Here is an 11,183-nt window from a genome sequence, read left to right on the forward strand (position 1 = left end):
GTGGTTCATGCTTTTTGTGTTCTATTTAAGAAATCTTTGCCTTTCTCAAGGTCATGAAGATTTTCCCCATTTCCCCCACCCCCCTACCCCTCCCCGCAAAGGTTTTATAGTTAAAGCTTTTGTGTTTAGGTCTATGATCTAGTTTTTTGTTTTTACATATGGTGTAAAATAAAGGTTGAGGTTCCTTTTTATTTCATTCCCAAATGAATTTTCATTTGTGCCAGCACCACCAACTATCCTTTCTCTGTTGAATTACCCCAGACCAGGATTAGATGAAAGAAGACACAAAATTTAAGGTGGCACGTACTCTCAGGTACCAGCTTTGTACTTGTGGGACCTTGAGTGGATCTCCTTAAATTTTAATTCCTAGGCAGCTTCCTGGCCTCACCCACTGATTAATCATCTCACAGGTATGTCTGCACATTAGAAATATCACTCTATAGCTCTCCCTGGGCGACTGCATCCAGGCATGTAATGATCCAGTGAGACTCCCAGACTTCTGTCCTGAGCTCCAGATGGGCCCATCCAACTGTCTATTCAGCAACCTCTGAAAGTTGAAAGTTAGTCGCACAGTTGTGTCCAATTCTGCAATCCCATGGACTGTAGCCTGCCCGGTCCTCTATCCATGGAATTCTCCAAGCCAGAATACTGGAGTGGGTAGCCTCTTCCTTCTCCAGGGGATCTTCCCAACGCAGGGATTGAACCCAGGTTTCCCACATTGCAGGTGGATTCTTTACCAGCTGAGCCACAAGGGAAGCCCAAGAATACTGGAATGGGGAGCCTATCCCTTCTCCAGCGGATCTTCCTGACCCAGGAATTGAACCAGGGTCTCCTGCATTGCAGGCAGATTCTTTACCAACTGAGCCATCAGGGAAGACCCTGGATGGCTAATGGCATCTCAGATTTAACCTGGCCAGCACTGAACTCTGATTTCCACTGGGCTCCATCACAAGCAGGTAATGGCTCTACCCAGGTCCTCCATGTACAGTTCTGCATGTTGCACACTGCACAAGAGTGCCAAGCAGAGAGGCAGGTGGGGTTAAAATCCAGCCATGTTCCTCTTGTGGAATCCTGTGCTTGGGTCAGAGGCCACATCTGTCCCAAGGAAGGAGTGCCTTTGCTAATTCCCCCGAAGGCCTCCTAGTACATGCAGGAGTTGTCCTTCAGTCCTCTCTTCCTTGCACTTCACTCTCAACCCACCAACCCTCTTTTTCACTGTGCTCTGGCCCACACAGTCCTTTTTTTAATTATTATTATTTCTGTCTTAGCAACAAACCAAGCACATTTCCCAGAAGGGCATAGACTTTGCTATTCCTTCTACTTCAAACTCTTTTTCTCCAAATCTTTCTTTTGATCGTTCAGGTTTCATTTCAAAAGTCACCTCCTCTGGGAAGTCTTTCCAACCTTAAGTAACCCATCCTTAAAATAAAAACAGCTTTTATTTTTTTCTATAGCACCTCTCCCTTTTTGAGTGCATTTATTTGCATCACTTCATGGCAGATAGATGGGGAAAAAGTGGAAACAGTGATAGATTTTATTTTCTTGGGCCCCCACATCACTGCAGATGGTGACTGCAGTCACAAAATTAAAAGACACTTGCTCCTTGGAAGAAATGCTATGACAAACCTATACAGCATACTGAGAGCTGAGACATCACTTTGCCGACAAAGGTCAGTATAGTCAAAGCTATGGTTTTTCTACTAGTCATGTACAGATGAGAAAGTTGGACCTTAAAGAAGGCTGAGCACTGAAGAATTGATGCTTTCTATCTGTGGTGTTGGAGAAGACTCTTGAGAGTCTTAAGAGTCCTTTCCAATCCTAAAGGAAATCAACCCTAAATATTCATTGGAAGGACTGATGCTGAAGCAGAAACTCCAATACTTTGGCCACCTGATGAGAAGAGCTGACTCATTGGAAAAGACCCTGATGCTGGGAAAGATTGAGAGCAGAAGGAGAAAGGAGTTGTCAGAAGATGAGATGGTTGGATGGCATCAGCAACTCAATGGACATAAGTCTGAGCAAGCTCCGGAGATGGTGAAGGACAGGGGAGCCTGGCGTGCTGCAGTACATGTTGCAAAGAGTTGGAGATGATTTAGCAGCTGAACAACAACAACTTGCTGGGAGAGGCGGTCTACCATGGGCTCTGAGAGTCCTGAGCCTCAGGCCACCTGCCGGCTCTTGGTCCTGGCAGCTTGGCATGGGAACAAGGGTAGGGGATGAGTTTTTGCACAGAACTCTTAGAGGATTTGGGTTCCAGGGATAGTCTCCTGACTGCTGTTCTGCCAAGTACTGAATGCATAATTCATGAGCACAGAGAACTTGGGATCCTGTGGGGGAGGAACATTCCGTTCCTTAGAAGACTCTCGACTTGAAGGCCACACCAGGGAAACTGACCCTGGAGAGGGTAGGGGCCAGGAGACCCAGATGCCGTTTTTCCTGGGAGGCCTTTACAAACGGTTTAAGAATTCATGAGCTTCTCACTAAGCCACCTGATAAATTATTTACAGCACATCACAGGGGTGAAGATGGCCCGGGACCCACCTCTTTATTTATTTTTATTATTTAAAAAATGTTTATTAGAGTTATCGATGCTTTACAATGCTGTGTTAGTTTCTGCTGTACTGCAAAGTGATTCAGCTACATGTTTACATGTATCTCCTCTTTTTTTGGATTTCTTTCCCATTTAATTCACCACAGAGCATTGAGTCGAGCTCCCTGTGCTAGACAGTAGGTTCTCATTAGTTACCTATTTCATGTGCGTGAAGTTACTTCAGTCGTGTCCCACTCTTTGCGACCCTATGGAATGTAGCCCAGCAGGCTCCTTTGTCCATGGGATTCTCCAGGCAAGAATGCTGGAGCGGGTTGCCTTGCCCTCCTCCAGGGGATCTTCCCGACCCAGGGGTCTCTTAAGTCTCCTGCATTAGCAGACAGGCTCTTTACCACTGGCACCTCCTGATGGCGGTGGCATAGTCACTAAGTGGGGTCCGACTCTTGTGACCCCATGGACTATAGCCTGCCAGGTTCCTCTGAGCCAGTTTTTTCCTCTCTAAAAGTGGAGTACTGACTGAGACCACGGAAGGAGCCCCTAGCACTGAACCTGCAGATAGTAGGTGTGCTGTCCATGGAAGGAGGGAAGGAAAGTTAATTCAAGTCCACGGGGAGAGGGGAGCGTGTTGGTTTGGTACAGAGATTGCGTGTTTGTTTATGTTTATTCTAGTTAAACACATGTTCTGCTAGAACAAGTACTCCAGGGAATTACAGAGAAGGAGAGAGGGGAAGAATGGTTTCTTACTTATCCACGAAATGCACCAGCACCTAGCAATTGCCTGGCTTAAATAAAGTGCTTTGGGAATGTTTCCCAGATCAACAAACTAATGCGCTAATAAGCGCTTATGTTTGAATAAATGAATGGATGGAATTTAGGAGGAGGAAGTAGGAAGTAAAACGTCTCCCCATGTCCCCTTACCTGCTTTCCTTTGCCCATGCATATACATCAGGGCTGATATATACAATGAGTGATGGCCAGATGCTAGAAGCTCAGCTGCCAGGGGCTCCTACAGCACGGAAGAAAAACCTGGAGCTAGATTCCTGGGCCATTGCTGCTTCCAGAGAGCTAGAGACTCACTAGCAGCACTCTCCTAGCATCACTTCTGGTTTTGTTTTTTATTATTTATTTTTTGCCTTGCCCTGTGGCTTGCAGAATTTTTGTTCCCCATCAGAGATTAAACCAGGGGTCACAGCTGTGAAAGTGCCAAGTTGTAACCACTGGACAGCCAGGGCATTCCCCTGGTATCACTTCTTAATACAAAGGCAGAGAGACCTTCCTAAATTCATTCACTCACTCCAAAACGATTCCTAAATTCCTACCAAGGGCCAGGTCTATGCAAGGCTCCCTGGAGGGGTGAACCACAGCCTCGCTGGGCCATAGTTCCATGGGAGGAAAGTGTACCAAGTCCGTAAATGGAGACAAGACCATCACCCAGTGGGACACAGTACAGATTTGCACTATCTAATACGGTATCTACTGACCACATGTGGCTGCTAAACATTTAAAATATGGTCAATATGAATTGAGCTATAAGTATAAAATACAGGATTTGGGGGACTTAGTATTTAAAAAAAGTAATGATTTTTATATTGGTTATATGTTGAAATGACAATATTGTGGCTGTTTTATGCTATACTGGGGCTTCCCAGCTGGTGTTAGTGGTGAAGAACTCACCTGGCAATGCAGGAGACATAAGAGACACGGGTTCGATCCCTGGGTTGGGAAGATCCTGTGGAGGAGAGCATGGCCACCCACTCCAGTATTCTTGCCTGGAGAATCCCCAGAGGAGCCTGGTGGGCCACACAGTCCATAGGGTCACAAAGAGTCGGAAATGACTGAAGCGGCCTTGCACACAGATACATTGGGCTATATTATTAAAATCAATTTCACCTGTTTCTTGTGGACTGTGTGTGTGCTACTAGAAATATTTAAGTTGCTTGCATTGTGGCCTTTTAAATGTTAAGTTGTTTGTGGGTTGTGTTCTATTTCTCTTAAATGTCACTGGCAGAGAGTTTAGAGCAAAAAGCTCGCCTGTGATGCTGGGGTGGAGTGTAGGAGGCTGGAGGGATCTGGGCCAGCTGTGTGGCCTTCGGGGATGGGCTGGTTTGAGGAAGGCAGGCAGAAAAGGGGGCTTCCCTAGTGGCTCAGTAAAGAATCTGTCTGCAGTACGGGAAACCCAGGTTCCATCCTTGGGTTAGGAAGATCCCCTGGAGGAGGGCATGGCATCCCACTCCAGTATTCTTGCCTGGAGAATCCTATGGACAGAGGAGCCTGGTAGGGGGCTACAGTCCATCGGGTCACAAAGAGTTGGACACGACTGAGCGACTAACACACAGTTGAAAGTGTGCCAGCCCGGGGACAGTTTTAAATCATTCTTCTGTTTCCCAAGCAGAAAAGCAGAGAGGTGTTTCATGATCTGGAGAAGATAACAGCCTGCTCCACCCTGGTCAGACCAGGGACCTTGACAGGGAGCTGGGGTGTGGATGACTTAGCCTCAGAACTCCCATGTTCCCCCCCTGTCCCCCAGAAATCCACACATACCTGCCTGCATCCCCCATACACGGAGAGGAAAGTACATCCCTTTCCCCAAACATCCAGCTGAATTCTTCCACCACCACCCACACTCACTTCTCTTCATAGGAAACTTCCAAGGGTCCAGGCACGGTCCCCAGAAGGTAATTGCTGTTTTTGGTTCTTTTGTTGGCTGCTCCTCCAGAGTCTGATGAACTCATTTTAATTAAAGGGCTGATTGCATCAGGAGGAAACAGTTGGGGGTGTTTCCTGTGCAGGTCTGCTGGGGAGGGCGGCAGGGAGCCTTCCTCCTCCAGCCTGCCCAGGTCAGCCATGCCCACTGATCTGCCTGTAACAACTCAGTAATGATGACGCTGATGATAGTCATCCTGTGGTCGCCAGGTGGCTCTGGTCGTCCTGCACGCTGATTTCCCAAGTCCTTTTGTACCCACCTCCTGGCCACTTTCAATAGCAGCCCTGCCAGGGCCATTCTTCTGCATGTTAGAGTCACTGTTCAGAGACATGCAACTTCCCTCAAGTCACGAGCTAATGAGCGGAAGGGCAGGACTTGAACTGAGCATCTTGCCTGGTGATCTGTCCCCTGTCACTGCCTCATATCCCAAGTCCCAGGAGTACAAGGGTCCCTAGGGGACTTCCTAGGGACAAAGGTTCATATAGTCGAAGTTCTGTGATACTGGGTATCACAGGAAAATCAGTATCACATCCAAAATCACAGATGTGAGAACTGGACCATAAAGAAGGCTGAGCACTGAAGAATTGTTGCTTTCAGCATGGTGCTGGAGAAGACTCTTAAGAGTTCCTTGGACTGCAAGGAGATCAAACCAGTCAATCCTAGAGGAAATCAACCCTGAATATTCGTTGGAAGGACTGATGCTGAAGCTGAAGCTCCAGTACTTTGGCCACCTGATGTGAAGAGCAGACCCACTGGAAAAGACCCTGATGCTGGGAAAGATTGAGGGCAGAGGGAGAAGGGGGCAACTGAGGATGAGATGGTTGAATGACATCACCAACTTGATGGACATGAGTTTGAGCAAACTCCAGGAGATGGTGATGGACAGGGAAGCCTGGTGTGCTGCAGTCCATGGAGTCATAAAGAGTTGGACACGACTGAGTGACTGAACTGAACTGAACTGTTTATCCATGAGACCAACCAACACGTACAACTCTTGGTTCTTTGTCTTTTTTTTATTTAAGATTTCTTTTTTGATATGGACTATTTTTAAAGTCTTTATTGACTTTGTCACAATACTGCTTCTGTTTTATGTTTTGGTTTTTTAGCCTAGAGGCACGTGGCATCTTATCTCCCGACCAGGGATAGAACCCGGGTGCCCTGTACTGGAAGGTGAAATCTTACTATCACCGACTTCACAGGACAGTGAAGAGTCAATCAATTTTGGCCACTCTATTGGGACCCCACCCTTGTGTTCTCACGGCTCCTGGTGATGCTGGAGATAAGAGTGTGGGCTGCTCACCCTGGCTCCCTGACCCTCCCACTTCTGCCCCCACAAGCTTCCAACTTCCCGCCTTGACACCTCTGCCCTGGCCAGGCTGAACTCTTCTGCCAGATCCAAACAAGCCGCATTCCCTCTCTCTCCCCTCTCTACCCAGCATCTCCTTCTGCATGAAACACACTCCTCCCTTCCTGTCCCTGCCCTCCTGCCTGCGTCCTCATGATCCCTCATGGCCCCATGCTCTCATCTGCTCCCCCAGGAACCTGCCCTGGCCAGAGTAGTGCTGACTTTCGGTGATCAACCTCATCAGCACCTTCACTGATCACCGCACTGACCATGTATCCCTACGCTGCAAAGCCCCTGGGAGGTACGCACCAGGCTTCCCCACCCCACCGCTGTGACCCCAGGAGCTGAGACTAGAGAGAGCAGGGACTCAGGACCCAGGCCTGGCTTGGAGGCTCCCTTTCAAAGGTAGGCTGAAGTTTAACCCCCAGTACCTGTGATGTGACTTCACTTGAAAGTAGAGTCTTGAAGATGTTTTACATTAAAATAAGGTCATTGGGCCCTAATTCAATGGGACTGGTGTCTTTATAAGAAGAGGAGAAGAGACACAGAGAAACACATGGGAAGAGGATGGTCACGTGGTGATGCTGGCAGAGACTGGAGCGGGGCAACTACAAGCCAAGGAAGGACAAGGATTGGCAACCACACCACGAGCCAGGAGGAGACAAGGAAGTGCTCTCTCCAGAGTGTCAAGGCAGCAGGGCCCTCCTGATGCCTTGATGTCAGACTTTCAGCTTCTAGAACTCACAGAACAAATTTCTGCTGTTTTAAGCCACCCAGTTTGGGGTTCTTTGTAACAGCACCCTTAGGAAATTAATCCAGATACTGGAGCTTTATAACTAACTAAATCATTAGCTCTCTGCTTCAGTTTCATAAAATGGTGATATAATTATAGTACTTACCTTCTAGAATTGTGAGATTTTAATGATTTAAGGGTGAATCCTGGAAAACAACAAATGTTATACAAGAATTAGATGTTAGAGGGGTGGGATGAGGGGGTGGGAGGGAGGCTCAAAAGGGAGGGGAAATATGTATACATACAGCTGATTCACTTTGTGGTACAGCAGAAATTAACACAGCCTTGTAAAGCAATTACACTTCAATAAAAAATAATAAAATCAAATAATAAAGATTCATAACAAGGATTAGCTATTATTATTTATAATAACAGGTGCTCAAAATCTATGTAGGAAAAATAAGCAGATGAAAGACACACAGTAGGTGTCTCAGAACTGTCCATTCCTTTTTTCTTTGTTTTTTTCTGGAATAGCTGCTTTTAAGTCTGGAAACGTACAGTGCGTGTGCGTTCTCTGTCCCTTGCCATCATCCCTTCTCCTTCCTCTGGTGACAGTGTCCAGGTGTCCTTGGACAACCCCTAGTCTCAGCTCTCTATCCATGTGACTCAGCTGGAGCTGTTGCTACTTCCCACTATGAAGGAATTTGATTCAGAGGAGGACATGGAATCCCAAGTTGGCTCAGGGAGCGTTATTCTTGGAATTGCAACTGGAAAGAATAGCTGTCTTTCGGTGAGGTCACCAAACTGGTAGAATGTGACTCTGCAGTTGCTAGTAGCCATCTTCCTACAGAAGCCAACCCATAGGGAAAGCAGAGCTGAAAGATGAAGAGAGAAAGTTCCCAATATCATCATTTGAGCACCTGGATCCAGTGGTGCCTGAAGGTGCATCTACCTCTGGACTTTTCAGTCCCTGGAGAAAATAAACTGGAGTTCTATCCCCTGAAACTGAAATATCTGACTCAATATTGAAATTGGCACCGGAAGTGGGATGTTGTGATGGAGCCACACACAAGGGATCAACTAAATGGGGAATGGCGTGGAATAAGGAGGGAAGCTGGCAGCCCCATGACCGACGGGCTGAGAGCCACTTGCCTGTCTTGGGGCTGGGGCCATGTGCCTGCAGGTGCTGGATTTTAGGAGAAAAGAACACTAGAGCGTATTGACTGCTTCCTGTGGATTTCAGTAAGTTACAACAAAGAGATGAGCTCTGATGAACTAGCACATTCACATGATCAGTGAGAATAAAGTCTGGTTTCCCTAAAAGAGCTTGCGGCTTCCCAGGTGGCGCTAGTGGTAAAGAACCCGCCTGCCAGTGTAAGAGACGTAAGAGGTGTGGTTTTGATCCCTGGGATGGGGAGATCCCCTGGAGGAGGGCATGGCAACCCACTCCAGTATTCTTGCCTGGAGAATCCCTAGGATAGAGGAGCCTGGCAGGCTACAGTCTGTAGGGTCACAAAGAGGCGGACACAACTGAAGTGACTTAGCACACAAAAGAGGTTTATTCTGCCTGTGGTCATTAATCCAAGTGGACTGAGTCAGGTGAGAGCTCCCCTCTCGTTGTTGTTATTGTTCAGTAACTCAGTTGTGTCCAACTTTTTGTGACACCATGGACTGCAGCAAGTCAGGCTTCCCTGTCCTTCACTATCTCCTGGAGTTTGCTCAAACTCATGTCCATTGAGTCAGTGATGCCATCCAACCATCTCATCCTCTGTTGCCCCCTTCTCCTCCTGGCTTCAATCTTTCCCAGCATCAGGGTCTTTTCCAAGGAGTCGGTTCTTCTTATCAGGTGGTCAAAGTATTGGAGCTTCCACTTCAGAATCAGTCCTGATGAATATTCAGGGTTGATTTCCTTTAGGATTGACTGGTTTGATCTCCTTGCAGTCCAAGGGACTCTCAAGAGTTTTCTCCAGCACCACAGTTCAAAAGCATGAATTCTTCAGTGCTCAACCTTCTTTATGGTCCAACTCTCACATCCATACATGGCTACTAGAGAATTAGAGTAGGCTGCAGTCCACGGGGTCGCTAAGAGTCGGACACGACTGAGCGACTTCACTTTCACTTTTCACTTTCATGCATTGGAGGAGGAAATGGCAACCCACTCCAATGTTCTTGCCTGGAGAATCCCAGGGACGGCGGGGCCTGGTGGGCTGCCGTCTATGGGATCACACAGAGTCGGACACAACTGAAGCAACTTAGCAGCAGCAGCAGCAGAGAATTAGAAAAGCCAGATCTGCCTCCAGAGGAAGTTCATTTGGGGGAAAGAAACAGAGCAAGCCATGTAGGAATCCTAAAAAAGCACGACATCTCCCCTCCTCTCCTGATCCCACCCAAGTACCATCTTTGTGTCCTGCGCGTGCCACCGACAAGGATGAGCCTTGTCCTGGGGTGAGAAGATAGCCCTGGGATTCAGCCATTGTACAGAGCTAGTGAGCACACCTATCTGCTTAGGCTTTGTTGGCAAGGTTACCTGGCTAAAATGGGGTATACTGAGAATGGAGGGAGGCTTGTTTCTAATCAGTAGAATTTCTCCAAGCCTCCATATAAGGACCTCCCCACTCCTACTCGGCTTCAAGCAGAGTTCTGACTCTGGATGCTGGTCCAAAAAGTTGTCCTGAAACAAATAGGATATTTTTAAATTATGATATAATTGACTATATAATTTTCAGGTATACAGTATAATGATTTGATATTTATATATATATTGCAAAAGGATTGCACAGTACAACTAGTTAACATCGATCACCACATATGGCTATGGAATTGTTTTTCTTGTGATGAGAACATTTAAGCTCTAGTTTCTTAACAACTTTCAAGTATAAAATACAGTATTATTAACCATAGTCACATGCTGTACATTACATTATCATGACTTGTTTATTTTATAAGTTTGTACCTATTGAGCCCCTTCACTCCTGCCAACCACCACATTGTTCTTCAAATCGAGTTTGGGTTTTGTTTTGTTTTGTTTTTTAGATTTCACATATAAGTGAGATCATATGGTATTTGTCTTTCTCAGTCTGACTTATGTCACTTAACATAGTGACCTCAAGGTCCATTATGTTATTGAAAAAAACAAATTTTCCTTTTTTTTAATAGATGAAAAGTATTCATATGTATACCACTCCACCGATGGACATTTAGGTTGCTTCCGTGCCTCAGCTGTCGTAAATAATGATGCAGTAAGCATATGGATGCATATATTTTTTCGAGTAAGGATTCTCATTTTCATCACTGCAGATGATGACTGCAGCCATGAAACTAAAAGATGCTTACTCCTTGGAAGAAAAGTTATGACCTACCTAGATAGCATATTGAAAAGCAGAGTCATTACTTTACCAACAAAGGTCCGTCTAGTCAAGGCTATGGTTTTTCCAGTGGTCATGTATGGATGGGAGAGTTGGACTGTGAAGAAGGCTGAGCGCCGAAGAATTGATGCTTTTGAACTGTGGTGTTGGAGGAGACTCCTGAGAGTCCCTTGGACTGCAAGGAGATCCAACCAGTCCATTCTAAAGGAGATCAGCCCTGGGATTTCTTTGGAAGGAATGATGCTAAAGCTGAAAGTCCAGTACTTTGGCCACCTCATGTGAAGAGTTGACTCATTGGAAAAGACTCTGATGCTGGGAGGGATTGGGGGCAAGAGGAGAAGGGGACGACAGAGGATGAGATGGCTGGATGGCATCACTGACTCGATGGACGTGAGTCTGAGTGAACTCTGGGAGTTGGTGATGGACAGGGAGGCCTGGCATGCTGCGATTCATGGGGTCGCAAAGAGGCGGACACAACTGAGCGACTG

The sequence above is a fragment of the Bison bison genome, unplaced genomic scaffold (assembly GCF_000754665.1).
Source record: "Bison bison bison isolate TAMUID 2011002044 unplaced genomic scaffold, Bison_UMD1.0 scf7180017864302, whole genome shotgun sequence".
NCBI lineage: Eukaryota > Metazoa > Chordata > Mammalia > Artiodactyla > Bovidae > Bison > Bison bison.